This window comes from Suncus etruscus, chromosome 9, assembly GCF_024139225.1.
Source record: "Suncus etruscus isolate mSunEtr1 chromosome 9, mSunEtr1.pri.cur, whole genome shotgun sequence".
NCBI classification, from domain to species: Eukaryota; Metazoa; Chordata; class Mammalia; order Eulipotyphla; family Soricidae; genus Suncus; species Suncus etruscus.
Window position 1 is genome coordinate 40,104,875 of NC_064856.1, and position 15,908 is coordinate 40,120,782.

The window sequence follows — 15,908 nt, forward strand, 5'->3', positions numbered from 1 at the left end:
AGGAAGGAAGGAAGGAAGAAAGAAAGAAAAAGAAAGAAAGAAAGAAGGAAGGAAGGAAGGAAAGAGAGAAGACGAAAGAAAGAAAGAAAGAAAGAAAGAAAGAAAGAAAGAAAGAAAGAAAGAAAGAAAGAAAGAAAGAAAGAAAGAAAGAAAGAAAGAAAGAGAAAGAAAGAAAGAAAGAAAGAAAGAGAGAAAAAGAAAGAAAGAAAGAAAGAGAGAGAGAAAAAGAAAGAAAGAAAGAAAGAAAGAGAGAGAGAGAAAGAAAGAAAGAGAGAGAAAAAGAAAGAAAGAAAGAAAGAAAGAAAGAAAGAAAGAAAGAAAGAAAGAAAGAAAGAAAGAAAGAAAGAAAGAAAGAAAGAAACAATGAAAGAAAAAGAAGGAAAGAAAGAAGAAAGAAGGAAGGAAGGAAGGAAGGAAGAAAGGAAGGAAGGAAGGAAGGAAGGAGGAAGGAAGGAAGGAAGGAGGAAGAAGGAAGGAAGGAAGGAAGGAAGGAAGAAAGAAAGAAAGAAAGAAAGAAAGAAAGAAAAGAAAGAAAGAAAGAAAGAAAGAAAGAAAGAAAGAAAGAAGAAAGAAAGAGAAAGAAAGAAAGAAAGAAAGAAAGAAAGAAAGAAAGAAAGAAAGAAAGAAAGAAAGAAAGAAAAAAGAAAGAAGAAAGAAAGAAAGAAAGAAAGAAAGAAAGAAAGAAAGAAAGAAAGAAAGAAAGAAAGAAGAAAGAAAGAAAGAAAGAAAGAAAGAAAGAAAGAAAGAAAGAAAGAAAGAAAGAAAGAAAGAAAGAAAGAAAGAAAGAAAGAAAGAAAGAAAGAAAGAAAGAAAGAAAGAAAGAAAGAAAGAAAGAAAAAGAACGAAAAAGAAAGGAAAGAAAAAGAAAAATGACCTGGAAAGATTATGTAGCTAATGTGTTACTTGCCTTTCTAGAGCTAATATTCTTTACATTTAGGTGAGCCCTTTATTTTCCAAAGCACAAAGAAACAACGCATTATTACACTATTCTCATTTTAAAAGTTAATAGGATTCAATAAATGCTGTATTATTCTTTGACGTGGCTCTGAATCAATTAAGAAATAATAACAAGCATTATATTATAACCTAATCTTTGTTTTGGGGGCTTATAAGAGAATTATGTAGTTCTTATATAAGATCCCAGGGTCTTTTTTCTATTTGAACTAGCTAGTGAAACAACCTGCTCAAGTTGTTGAGTATTCAGAGGCAACATATATTTACAACCCATCTCTACTGCTTTGTGTGGAGAGGGAAGATGAAAGTGGCCAAGTTAATTCCCAGTGTAAATTTTTGGCAATTGACTATAGAGATAGGATTTCACACTGAGTAGCTCAATATTCCTCTGTGGAAAGTAGTGAGATGCGATGATGATAAAGCACTCTTTGACTAATAAATACAGGCAAACTACTTTCATTGTCAATTATAAGGGCCGAGTAATTTGTGAAGCTAGTAGGGAATTTACCTTGTAGATTTCCAACATTAGTTCTGTCCCCATGACCCCATAGTCCCCTGGTTCCATGAGGAATATTCCTGATACAGAGCCAGGAGTAAATCCCAAGTAGTGCCAGGTGTCTAAAAAACAAACTAAATAAATGTCAGTTATAGAGGGATGTGCATTTAGGTATTAGATGGTGTTGCATAGATTCTAAAAACAAATATAATGAAACAGTGCCATTATGTAGCTGATACTATGGATCAAAAATGCATTGTTGTTGCTGTGGTTTACAAAAGAATAAAAGCAGTAGAAATTATCAGAAATATTTGTTATTAATAAACAATCTAGGATTTCCTTAGTAAGCTAGTTTGATTATTTGTTTGCTTTTTGGCTATTCAGTTTTGTGCTTAGAAATCATTTACAGCAATGCTGGGGAACCATGTTATGCTAGGGATTGAACTCAGGCCCCCAAAATACAAAACATATACTCATCCTATTTAGTTATATCTCTTCCACTCACTATTTTGGTTTTGAACCTATATGCAACTTATGGAATATTAGGTTTTGTCTTATTCAAAGGGACCTAAAATATTTTTGGAATGGAGCATTTCCCAGAGTCTCTGACATTATTTACTCATGGAAATTATGCCTTTTTTGTATAAAAAGTTCTAAGATGAGAACTTGAGCCATATTTATGTAATCTCCTTCAAATTTCTTTGAGAATTTTTACAAAAGAATTTTATTTTCATAGCTAGTTTATATAAGGAAGTGGGGAACAGGTGGTATTTTCTGAAGCATTTACATAATACTGAAAGTCTTTTGAGGGTCTGCATATGTGTAGGAGTAAATCTATGTATTTACATAATATATGTCTACTTTATAGCTGTTCATATATGTAAACAAATATGGTGCCATATATGTTTCTGGCGCAGTTCAGGGAGATGATTGCAATTTCTGTCTTATGACTTCTTCCTCTCTAAAATGGTGGCAGAGACTAAGCCTGATGTAGGAATTATTCCAAGGAGGAAAAAATCAACCTAATTAGCACTGTCCAGAAGAGTTCAATAAGTTTGGCAATGCTACTTGAAAGAGGTCTAATCTATAAGATAGTAGCCAGCCAAGTAAAGGTTATAATTGAAAGTAATATTTAATTTAGGTAGTTTATTAATTCATCTACCTGTTACAAACAAGACCCCATTGAGCATGTTAGATCAAGCTTCTGGGGATTGAATTGCATTAGATTTTCCACTTAACAGGTCAGGTTTATTTTGGTCTCCAGAATTTACTTTGTACAGACAAGTAGTCACTGACATTTAAATATATACTAAATTTATGCAGTAAAGGTCAAAAATGGCTTTCTCCTTGAGGATAATCATAAATCCAAGGGTTTCCTAGATACAAAGATTTTTGTAGTCCAAATAACTCTGATTACTTTGTAGATTAAAGGTCTTATATATGGACAAATTATCTAGCTTGACTTAGGAGCTATGTAATGTAAAGTGTTTAAAAATTGGAGGTTAAATCATGTAAAGAAAGTACAGATATATATGAATGTTTATATGCATATCACTAAACTCTAACAATTTATTCATGTTTTGGGCTATAAAATCACTTTGTAAAATTTTTGTAAAACCTTAACTTGTGATTAGGTTCTTTTCTTATAAGGATGGACATATGACTGAGGAATATAAATTGATTTTTATTATTCTTTAGAGATTCCTATGTCCCTATACGATATCCTATAGTCCATGTGATTGAACTTGTTACAATAGGTGAAAGAAGCAATTATGTTGAAAACTAACTTATGTTCTGCATAAAACGCTGTCCAAGTATACCTAGACCCACTATGCAATAAGAAAATAAAACTTGCCTTAAAAAGTGGACCAAATGGGGTTTGGAGCAGTACCATAGTGGGTAGGTCATTTAACTTGCATGCAGCTAACTCAGATTCAATCTCCAACATCCCATACGGTCCCCTGAGCACTGCCAGATGTAATTTGAGTGCAGAGCCAGGAGTAACCCAAGAGCTGCCATGTGTGGCCAAAAAAAAGACAAAAAAAATTTGTGCCACATTAGTGTGCTGGCACATATGCTACAAAAAATTTGTGCCACATTAGTGTGCTGGCATATATGCTACCTGAACTCATTTTTCGATGCTATACATGTGTACTATCAGACCAAAACATGGCACTCAAGCACACATCACCTGCATCTATCCTATTGATATATTGGCTTTCCTACTTTCATGTTGGTTTGTGTATCAGGTCTCTCCACATTTGGAAAAGCCTATTACTTGAGTCCATTACTTTCTCCCTTTCTTATCCTTTCCTCTTTACCTCAGTACGTTCAAACGAAATATGTTTTTCTTCAACAACTACAAAAAGAAATTAATGTGGATATAGAATTAAGCTCACTCCAGTCATGCAGAAGAACTCAGCATGATCCCCAACATCACATATGGTCTCCTCAGTATTGATTCCTAAGCACTAAGTCAGGAGAAAGGCCTGAGTGTGACTCCACCCTGGATTTAGGTGTAGCTACCTGAGACCTGCCCATTTCTGGGAGGGGTCTTGGGAACCAGATATTACATTAACCATACCTGCAAGACCCCGCCCATTTCCTGGGAGGGGTCTTGGAAGGGATAGATAAGGCTTTGACCAGAGAGGATTAGGCCTTTTTGCCCTTTTTTGCCCCTTTCTGCCAGAATGGAGAGGTTTGAGGAAAAGACATGACCGGACAAGTTAAGACGCAGGGCAAGCTAAGGATAGCATGCATAAATGGTTGAGATTGACTACACATATGGTGGGTAGGGCATGAATAAAGTTGATGCTTCCTGAAGCCTGCCTGTGAGTGAGTGCAATACCTGTCGCTTTCCTGGACCCCAGACCCGCAGGTTGATGGGGTATGAAGCCATGTGGCCATGGCCTAAGAATAAAGGCCTCCATCCATCTCCATCCAGAAACATCGTTAATTATTTAATTCTACAACTGGCGCCTGAACTCATTTTTCCATGCTATACATGTGTACTGTCAGACCAAAACATGGCACTCAAGCACATATCACCTGCATCTATCCTATTGATATATTGGCTTTCCTACTTTCACGATGGTTTGCGTATCAGGTCTCTTCACATTTGGAAAGCCTATTACTTGAGTCCATTACTTTCTCCCTTTCTTATCCTTTCCTCTTTATCTCAGTATGTTCAAACGAAGTATGTTTTTCTTCAACAACTATAAAAAGAAATTAGTGTGGATATAGAATTAAGCTCACTCCAATCATGCAGAAGACCCCAGCATGATCCCCAAGGTCACATATGGTCTCCTCAGTATTTATTCCTAAGCACTAAGTCAGGAGAAAGGCCTGAGTACCACCAGGCTCTCCCTAAACCCCCAAAATACAAATAAATGATTATAATAAATACATGGTTTTACAGTTAGACTCATCAGATTAGAAGTCAGGGTAAATAATCACAGTGCTTATTACCCAGTAAATATTTATTTTTCTGAATTATATTCTACCTATTATAGTAGTTCTACAGGTATGATTAGCTATTCTGGATGTAAAATATATTCTTTTGGTAATTTAGATAATTGAAGGCTTTAAATCAGGTGAACCATGTGTTGAATAGTAACTAGCGAGAAAGTTATCCATAGTTCATACCTAATTTTCCAGTAGCCTTTATTCTTGAATACAGTTAACATCATGAGCAAATTGTATAGTATTCATGGAAAATATTTAGTAAATATGGAAGAATTTAGAGGGGATCTTGTCATAATGTCATAGTATGATTGTATTGGATCCTTTTCCTAGTTCTCAAAAACGCTGCCTAAGAGAACTTCAGAACATGTATATGGTGTAGTCATTTTTTTGCACCTCTTTTGAACTCTGCTGCCCATTGGTGAGCAGCTGAGAAAAGAACTGATGACTCAAAGTCTGGGCCTCAAGCCAAAGCTAATTAATTCTGAAAGTCAATGAAAGCTGTTACCCATTTTCCTGAGAGCAAAGCATCATTTGAATTTTTTTGCTCTCCTCGGGCTTTTGGTTTTCTGATTGTAGTGTATAAATTGTTGATAGTAGAAGTTTCAAAATGCATTTGAAATGTAGAATAATGGGTAAGAATATGCTAATAAATGAGCATTTACTATTTATACATGGGTATATTGATTATGAAGATGTACATAATTAGAAATGTTTCATAATTTTTGAATCTCAGTTCAAATATTTCCAGTTTTTCAAACTATTTTCCTTTCATTTTCTAAATTATTCTTCAGGTTCCCCATTTTCTTGATGTATTGTGATCTACAATGTTATTAATGATATTTTTATACATATACTAATCAATACTATAGCCACCACTATTTGTCTATTTCTCTCCACCAATGTCCCAAAGATTTCTTCCTATCCATGTTAAGTTCAGTTCTGTAGATCAACTCTTCATATATGTTGCCTTTGGCCATTTGATCTTATTGGCCATTTGTTCTTATTTTGCTCAAAAGTCAGTTTTTGTTACTTTGGCAGGATGTTCTCTTGGGAGCCATATATTTGAATTAAACATTTTTCTACATAATCCAAAGAATACTGCCATGATTTACTTTGCCTTAACCGTAGACTAAAACTCTTTATTACATAATATAGATTTTATAGATGAAACATAATTATAAATCAAATCAATCTAGATCTACCACCAGTCTAAGCCATATTTCCTAAAGTGGTGAATCCCTTAGCAAGCTATGAGTAAATATACCTTAACATTTTTTAAATATTGTCAGGGTTTTTAATATTTGGTTTTCATCTTACAAAACCATACCTTTATTAATGTAATAAAGGGAAACTATAAGCACCATGAATGAATATCATACTAAATTCCAAGTGCTGGGAAATTTGTTCTGTCATTTGAAAACTCTCTTTACTTTTATTTTAAATACATATTAGATATGTTTCTCTCTTTCTCTTTTCTTTCTCTCCTCTTTCTCTCATCTCATGCTCTTCTTATTTATCTTCATTCTCAGTGTATTTGCTGGCTTTCTCTTTGTTTAGATTTTGGCAGTCTATAATCACAGCAATTTTCTCTGTACTTTGAAAGACATAATTTGATTAGACACTCTAATTTACCTTTTGTGGCTTCATCTATTTGAAATCATCAAAACAACATATCTGTAATAATTAAGTAGCAATAAACTGCATAAGGTAACTTGGAATGAGATCTTCTCAGTTTAAATATAATAAATACTTTGTGTGGCTGCTTTGCATTCTGAAAACCAAATTGTCATAAGAGAACCTATCCTCTAAAAGTTCATAACAAATAGGGACTTAAGATCAGTAGAAATAGTAGTAAGGAAGACTGAAATTGAGCTTGACCTTTCATTGACTGGTGAGATTTCCAATCTTTGCATAACTATTCTAAAATCCCTCTAAACACAGTTCATTGAACTCACAGCTCATTCAAAGTCCTTGTTTTGCTTTGTCTTCAATCAATGTCTCCAAGCAATGTCTTTTTCTTTTTCACTTTTCTTCAAATCCTGACACAAGCTTCAAATAATTTTTAGAAAACCTTTCATATATGTCTGATAAGTATATGTATACATATATGGTCATTTCATTTTTTAAAAAAAAATTTGTATATTGGGGCCAGAGTGATACCGCAATGGTAGGGCATTTGCCTTGCATGTGGCTGACCTAGTACAGACCTCAGTTCGATTGATCCCCAGTGTCCCATATGATCCCCCAAGCCAGGAGCAATTTCTGAGCACATAGCCAAGAGTAACCCCGAGTATCACCAGGTGATGAAAAAAATCGAATCTCTGTGAATCACAAAACTACAAATTTAATCATGATTCAGTTTCAAATGTACAAAATTCCAGCACCAATACTTTCACCAGTGTCCACTTTTCTACATTATTTTCCCCCACCTCTTTTTCCCCTCCCCTCAGCCTGCCAATTTGGCAGGCACTTTTTTCTTCTTTGTTTTTCATCCCCTGCCTCCTTTGTAAATATTGTGGTTTCTAATACTATTACTGATAGGGAATCCTGTATGTCACTTTACCTGCTTTTATCACCTAGTCCTGGTCCAGTCACCACTTCCCTCTGTCATTATTTTAGTGCCTATCCCACCTCTCCTCATATGAAGCTACCCTTCCTTCATAATAGTAATCTTACTACTACAAACCAGTTAACCTACTCTTTGTTTATAGTCTTTAGCTTGAGTTATTTTCTATGATGCTTCATTATATCCTACATATGAATGAGATCATTACTGATTGTCCCTCTGACTCAATTCATTCAGTATGATACTTCCCAAACTCTCCCATGTATCAGCAAATTGCATGATTTAAACTTTTCTTATAGCAGAATAGTATTCCATTATGTATCTGTACCATAGACCTTGCTCGTTAATCCAATAGAATTTCCTACTTGGATTGCTGTTTTTTGTTGCCAGAGATTCAACCCAGGACCTCCCACATGCAAATCAAGTGTACTTGAACTGAGTTAGACCCTTTGCCCCTGTGCTTCTCTATTATTACAAGTTAACTTCCTTGAAATAGTCAATGGAGATTAACTACCTAACCAATCACTACTTAGCAAAATTAGATTTGTTTCTCTCTTCAAAATTTAAAGCTATGTGATAGGTTGAGAAAGGTGCAGAAAAGAGAGTCGGTTATGTATAGAACTTGTAATCTTCCACAGTCTCAGAGTCAGTTGTTAATTCTCTGAATTTGTCTGAGGAAAAGGGGAGAGATATTGAGGATGTTAACCCTAGAAAACATTTTAAGCATTAGAACTAAAATGAATATCACTTTTTCTGATTTTCCTCAAACACAAATTAGTTAATGCTGGTGAATATTTTCCTCACATGAGGTCACCTATAGTTCCATCCCAACTCTGGATCTTCACCTTAATTTTTTCTCATGTGAAATGACTCCATATTCATTAACAACCATGTTTTCCCCTCATCTCTTTCAGATTTTACTTCAAACAAGTCTTCTCTGGGCACTGAATTTCTTATTCCCCTTCTAATGTTATCTTTTTGTTTCGTTGGATGTATCAAGAACTGATATGTCATAAGATCTATTTTTTGTTTGTTCATTGTTTGTCTCCTCCAACTTGAATATATACTGTTAGGAATTCATTCATTTTCTTTAATTTATCAGAACCTACAACAGTGCCTTGCACTTCATAGATTCTCTAACATATTTTAAAATATTATGTCATTAATTTTTATACTATTATTTGTTGGGGTATTAATGTCACTGTCAATAACTTAGAAGTGAATATAAATCCATAATATCCAACTATTAGATATAGAAGTGAAAGAAAACTAATGATTACTAATGAGAGATGGTGATTTGAGTCATAGATACAGAAATAAGATGCAAAGACTGAATATACCAACCCTCTAGCAGATGTTTTGAAAATATTCATTTCCGAATTGCTGATTTTGATACAATATAAATACTCTATAAATTCAGCTTAAGGAATCAACTACAAAATTAAGTAAGTTCTATACCCTTCCAATTTAGTCTTACCCGAAAGATGGAGACTTTTTTTTATCATAGCAATTTTCTTTATAGAAGAGGTATCTAGGAATCTGTCCTTTTCATTTGATTATTAATAGGACATAGATATTTAGAGAATATTTTCTAAACCATATCTTCAAAACTCAACTTCTTAAAGAAGAAGCAAGTACACTGTGTGACAGAAATTGCCAGAATTTAATTTGTCAACTTTGCTAGTAAAGTTGACCTAGAACATTGTACTCGGAATCCTGACAGTTTGGAAATACAGACCTAGAAAGACTTACAAGTGAGGAAAATGGGGTCATGAGAGAAAGGCACAAATATTTATAGCGTATTCTCTCCTGAGTACTCTGCATTTTGCATTCTTAAAAACTGATATAAAATGGGCATTTCTATCATCATCTGGCACTTGTATACATACTTTCTTAGAGAAGGCATTCAACACAGTGAAATATATCTAATTTGAAATCACTGTTAATTATACTTCTGCACTCTTAGAAATATGAAAATCTTAAAACCCATCAACCCAATTGATTAACTATGAAATCATTTATCAAGTAACAATCTAAGTGTGTTGACTTTACATCCAGTGATCATAACACCAGTGTTATTTTTGTGTTGAAATATAAAGGTAAATTTTGTAAAAATATGCTCTTTATGGATCAGTCTTTATTCTATAATTATATTTATTTTCTTGATATTAATTTTAATGGAATCATTTGTTTAATAATAAGAGATAATGCATTAGTATGCATTTTCTATTTATACAATCATTATTCATATTTTCATATTATCCATCTCTATCTCCATATTAATGGTACTTTCTCAATTAGAATAGATGCACTATTTTTGTCATTTAAGTGTTAAAATATCTCAGTGGCCTGATATTTTATTTTATAATGTTGATTGCTTATACACCAAGTTAGAAGTATGTCATATTTAGAAACATTTATATTTTCTAAGTGGTTTCATAAATTACAAATAAGAGCATGAAATATTAAGTAGGTTATAGTAAAATATTTGCAAGGAAAAAAAATATTTGCAAGGAGCCAAATATGTGCAACTCAGTCTTCCTTTAGAAAATGTGTATTCATATTATTCTCATACAATCCTGTTACATAATTATTTTTAGTACTTAGTAAAATGTTTTCTTTTTGGTTTGAGGAAACATCTGTCAGTGCATTCACTTCCAGTAGTGTTATATTTGATAATGAGGATTGAATTCAGGTCAGTTGTGTGTGTGCATATATGTGTGTGAGGCAAGTGTTTTACCCAGTTTACTATCTTTTCTACCCTCAGTATTTTCTCTTGTATTAATTAATTATTTAAAAAACAAGATTACTAGGTTATTCAAAATAGAGGGGCGTTTATACTTCTTCACAATTGCAAAGTTGTTCAAATTGAATTTCATCCATATAATCTACCATCCTTCACCAGTGTGCACTTCCAGCCACAAATGTTCCTATTTTCCCTCCCCCTTTTCCCTGCCTGTCTCTGAGGCAGACACTTTTTCTTCTCTTTCTTTATCTCTCCTTTTTTTTTCAGACACTGTTTTGAAATATTATTGTTAAAGGGGTATCATCTTTCAGCACCCAGTTCTTCTCCAGAGTGATCATTTACAACTTTGTCTAGTAGTCTCTACTGAGCCCTAATTGTACTTTCCCACTATTTGTGTCAAGCTTCTTACCTTACAGTGGTCCTTGACCTTCATCTCTATTATCTCTGGATAGTAATATGATACTTTCTTTTTTATATCACACAAAATGAATGAGAGTATTCTATGACATCATCTTTCTTTGACTCATTTTGCTCAGCATAATACTCTCAATAGTCACTTATGTATAAGCAAATTTTATGACTTTATTTTCACTAAGAGATGCATAGTAGTCCATTGTATAGATGCACCAAAGTTTCTTTATCCACTCATCTGTTCTTGGGTTGTTTCCTGATTCTAACTATGTAAAATTTACATAGGGGTCTCAAACTGAATTTATCTGGGGGCTGCAGGAGGCAAAGTCGGGGTGATCCTTGAGTGCAAAGTCAGTAGTAAGCCTTGAACATTTGGGGATGTGACCCAAACAACTAAAACAAAACAAAACAAAAAAAGATTCCTCTAGGGCAGGGCCACAATATGTTATATGGAGAGCTGTTTGTGGCCTGAGGGCCGTGAGTTTGAGACATAGTACTGTGATGGATATAGAACTGCAGAGGGCTCTTCTGCACATTTGTTTGTTTGTTTGTTGTTGGGTTTTTTTTTTTCGGCTTCTAGGTTATATTCCTAGGAGTGGTATTGATGGATCATCTGGGAGCTCAATTTTTTGTTCTTTGAGGAATATTTATATTGTTTCTCAAAAATGCTGAACCAGTTAACATTGAATGAATAGCAGTGAATGAGAGTTCTTTTGTCCCTGCATCTGTGCCAGCACTGATTGTTCTTATTCTTTATGATGTGTGCCAGGTTCTGTAGTCTGAGCTGATATCTTATTAATTTTATTTGTATATTCCTGATAATTAATAATATGGAGCATTCAAATACCATCTGTATTTCTTCTTTGAGGGGATATCTGTTTATTCTCCTCATTTTTGGATGGGTGCTGCAGCTAGCTTTGGTCTGGTTTTGTTAGAGAACTTCTTAGAGTTCCCTCTAGGAGAGTGGGTGTCACAGATGGCAAAATATGAAGAAATGAGGGGCCATACAAGGTTGTTCTTCCATAAAATAGAGAACAAGATGTTCTAATTTTAATGTGAAGAATCAGGGGTATATATAGGGAATTTTGCCAGTCACAGGTATGAAAAGAATACTCACTTTTGTTTCTATGCAAAGTACAACTTATTTATCATGTTAATGGAGGTTTTATCAGTATACATCCTTTGATCTACAAAGCAATTCATCTGGCTTTAGGTGGTATACAGATCATATGAATAGATATATTTCAAGTAAGAGCCCAGATGGAAAAAAAGGTGAATTTTAACATCTCAAAGCAGTTTCAGTCTGGCTAGTCCCTACACTGATGTAGATTAGAGAATTTAGCAAGGAGCTGGATTTCCCTATCAAACTTCCTGTTTCTGAGGGAAGAGATTTTTGTATTATGGGCAAATAAAAGAGACAAACTTATTTAAAAGGAATGCAAATTTATACGTGTTAAAAGTTCTCAACAGCCAATGCTATATCCTGGGAAACTTTTTGGATGTTAAGTCTGAGATTAAATTTAGTGAGCAAGTACTCAAAGTCCTTTAGAGATGTCCCAAAACCATAACATTCCTTTCTGTTTAAAACTCAAGGACATTTTAAAGACCAAGAGGACTAGAAGTTGTTTTTAAATATCTTTTGGTGCTCAGTTTTCCAGATAAAGAGAAATTTAATAAAGACTGTATTTGTCTGTAAAAAAATCCTTATGTTTGGAAGTAAAAAGCTCAAATATATACACACTTATTATAGCAAAATAGAGATTCATATTTAGGCCAAAAATGTTTGTTACTAAGCATGAGAAATATCACCTTCACTATCAAAAATCTTTTTTTTTATATTTTATTAATCTATCAAAAATCTTGATCATCCATTCTTGCTGAGGGAAGACTTCTCAGTGGGCCTTCTGATGAGATTCGCATTAGATAGAGGGAGGTGATAGATGAGGTTATATATTTTATTTTTTTGTTAAGTCCTATCAGTGTCTTTTATATCACTAATAAAGAAATTATAGATATTAACCCTATCTGGTATGATTATTGGGTGAGTAGTTTTTCCCACTATGCTATATCCTAGCCAAATTTCCTTTGAGATGCAGGCAATTCTTAGTTTTATATAGTTGCAGTATTTATCTTGGCTTCTGCTTGTTTAGCCTGTGGTGTTTCATTCTTGAAGATGCCTATAGATTAAATATCATGGAGTGATCTACCCACATTTTCCTCTAAGTACCTTATAAAATCAGGTATAATATCAAAGTCTATAACACATTTTGGTTGGACTTTTGTGCATGGCATTAAAGAGAGGTCTGAGTTAATTTCTTTATATATAGCTGACCAATTTTTCAACACTACTTTTTGAACAGTCTTTTCTTATTCCACTTTATATTTCTTGCCCTTTATCAAAGAGTAATTGCTCATATACCTTAGGATCAGTCTCAGAATATTCTGTCTAATTCATTGTTCTGAGGGTCTGTCTTTATCCCAGTACTGTGATGTTTTAATGAGTACTGCCTCGTTGTACAGATTAAAGTTGGAGAGTGATGCCTCCTATCTTCAATTCCTCACATATTTCTTTAGCTATTTTGAAAATTGTTTCAGAAGTGAATTTCAGAAGTGATTGATTTATTTCTTTGAAAAATCTCATGGTTATACTTATAAGTATTACATTAATTCTGTACAATGCTTTGGGAAGTATTGCTATTTTAATTATGTTAATCCTCTCAATCCATGAGCAAAGAATATGTTTCCATGCTCAGAAAATCGCCCCTGGCAGCAAGGGGGTCCATATGGGATGCTGGGATTCAAACCACTGTCCTTCTGCATGAAAGGCAGACACCTTACCTCCAAGCTATCTCTCTGGGAAGAAAATTGCCCCTGGAAGGCACGGGGAACCATATGAGATGCTGGGATTCGAAAGAAATATGTTTCCATTTTTTTGTCCTTTTTATTTCTTGAAGCAGTGTTTTGTAGCTTTTCTTTTATAAGTTTTTCACCTATTTTCTTGGTTAATTTCAAAGTATTTGATTTTTTCTGAGGCACACTTATGAGTGGGATTGCTTTTTAAATGTCTTTATGTTTTTAGTTTATTATATATATAGAAAACTCATGGATTTTTGCATTTTAACTTTGTAGCTTGCCACTATATTATACAAGTCTATTGTTTCTAGAAGCTTTATTTTAGAGTCTTTAGGATATTCTAAATATAGTAACATATCACCTGAAACAGTGAGAGCTTGACTTCTTTCTTTCCAAATTAGATGGTCTTGATATAATTTTCTTATCTAATTGCTATGGCAAATACTTTTAATACTATATTGAATAGAAGTGGTGAGAGTTGGCAACCTTGTCTTGTGCCAAAACATAGATTAAAGACTTTTAGTTTATGTACTGGGTATAATGTTTGTCACAAGCTTGTAGAAAATTATTTTGACTATATTTAATAATAATTAAGGTAATTGAGGCAAAGAATTTTAATTTCTCAAGGTTTCCCAATTTCTTAATTTTTCTGAGTCTGGATTTATATCCAAAATTTTTTTTCTAAAAAGTTTAAGCTTCTAAGCAGTTAGTATGCTCTCAAGATTTATGTCAGGATTTGTACAGAAACCTTTTTTTAAAGAAGCTAACTCTAGAATATGTAGCCATATGTAAGTAAATCACTATTATATCTTATCTAATGCCAGAAATGTGGCAGAAAAATGAAATCAAAATGAAAGTTTGTATTGAGAACATTTCAAACTATTTAAATTATAGGAGACATATTAAGAGAAGACCAAAGCACACTTTCTGTTTACAAAGAGTAGGTAAGTAGTTAGGTCAGAGAAGGGACCACTATGACAAAAATAGTTAATGAACACTGATCACTCTGAACAAGAATTGGAGCTGAAAAGCAGTACAGGAGTTGCAGGATACTCCTTTAGGAACCATATGACAAAGCAGTGTTTAAAGCAAAAATGGGAAGAGCTCCTGCAGAGTGTGTGTGTGTGTGTGTGTGTGTGTGTGTGTGTGTGTGTGTATGTGTTAGAGAGAAAGAGAAAGAGAGAAAACAAGAAAGAGAAAGAGAGGGTCAGTAGACAGAGAGACACAGAGAGACACAGAGAGAGAGAGAGAGAGAGAGAGAGAGACAGACAGAGAGACAGAGAGACAGAGGGAGAATTAAAATATCTGCTATCGAGGCAAGAGGGAGAGAATATTAAAATATCTGCTATCGAGGCAAGAATTAAATATTCTAGGGGGTATTGTGGAAAGCAAACCAGAAACATTGGTGATAGAAAATGTGCACTGATGAAGAAGTGATTGGTGTTCGGCATTGTATTACAACAGGAACTCAATCGTAAACAACTTTGTTACTTTAGCTCATATGAGTCAAAAAAGAGTTACTGGGACTAGCTTAAAGAAAAAAATTAATTTTTCATATTTTAAATAAACTATTTCTGAAATTTATTTTTATGTTAAAATTTTGGATTAACAAAATAAAGATTTTACTTTTCACTTACTTGTTTTGCAGTTATATGTATTTAGACTTGTCATATAACTTCTTTAAATCTTAGTACCTTTATTGTAGAGTGCTGGGAAATAATGTCCAACTCCAGTATTTAATAAGAAACTTTCTGAAATATCTCAACTGAGATGGCCACATATTAGGTGATGATAATTCTGATATTCTAGTTAGTAATAAAATAATATGATAAACTTGTATAAATCATATTATTAAGCAAAATTAAACTATAGAAGAGGCTATGTAAATACAGGTCATATAATATTAACCAGCAAGAATAAAATAGGGTATGCATATTTATCTAATGGAACTAATTATGATTACAAGGTTCATAAGCCTTCATAAATCTTCAGATTAAATATACCTGCTTTACTAAAAGTTAGAAACCAAAAGCTACTGTTGATTCATTGGTCAAAAAATTGTATTGGTCTTTTTTTTAATATGGAACACTTCATGAATTTGCATATTACAATGTGCAGGGGCCATGCTAATTTTCTCTTTATCATTCCAATTTTAGTATATGTGCTGCCAAAGCGATCACCATTTCTTGAAAGTAAGCTTTAATTTCTAGATAAATATATGTCGATGTTTTCGGTCCGCAAATATTGTGGATTATACCTTGCTTGTATTCTACCTCTTGACTATCCCAATTTATTTTCTGCTAATTATTCTGTGGATTAATCCCTTAAACTGTAATATGACTTTGGAAACAGGGATCTTATAATATGTAGTTACTTGTATTTGTAGTATAAGTAGGAAAAATAGGTTTCATTATCTT

The 15,908-nt window shown here is 33.4% G+C and overlaps 1 protein-coding gene and 1 non-coding gene across 8 annotated transcripts in view; one reads left to right on the forward strand and one right to left on the reverse strand.

Moving 5' to 3' along the window:
- The window catches only part of DLG2 (discs large MAGUK scaffold protein 2), a 2,242,830-nt gene that overhangs the window by 1,022,831 nt on the left and 1,204,091 nt on the right, over positions 1 to 15,908 (forward strand). The gene's annotated exons all lie outside the window — the stretch shown is intronic.
- Positions 15,566 to 15,671, reverse strand: LOC126019977 (U6 spliceosomal RNA). Its single transcript, XR_007499572.1, has one exon. It is a non-coding gene; the product is annotated as a U6 spliceosomal RNA (small nuclear RNA).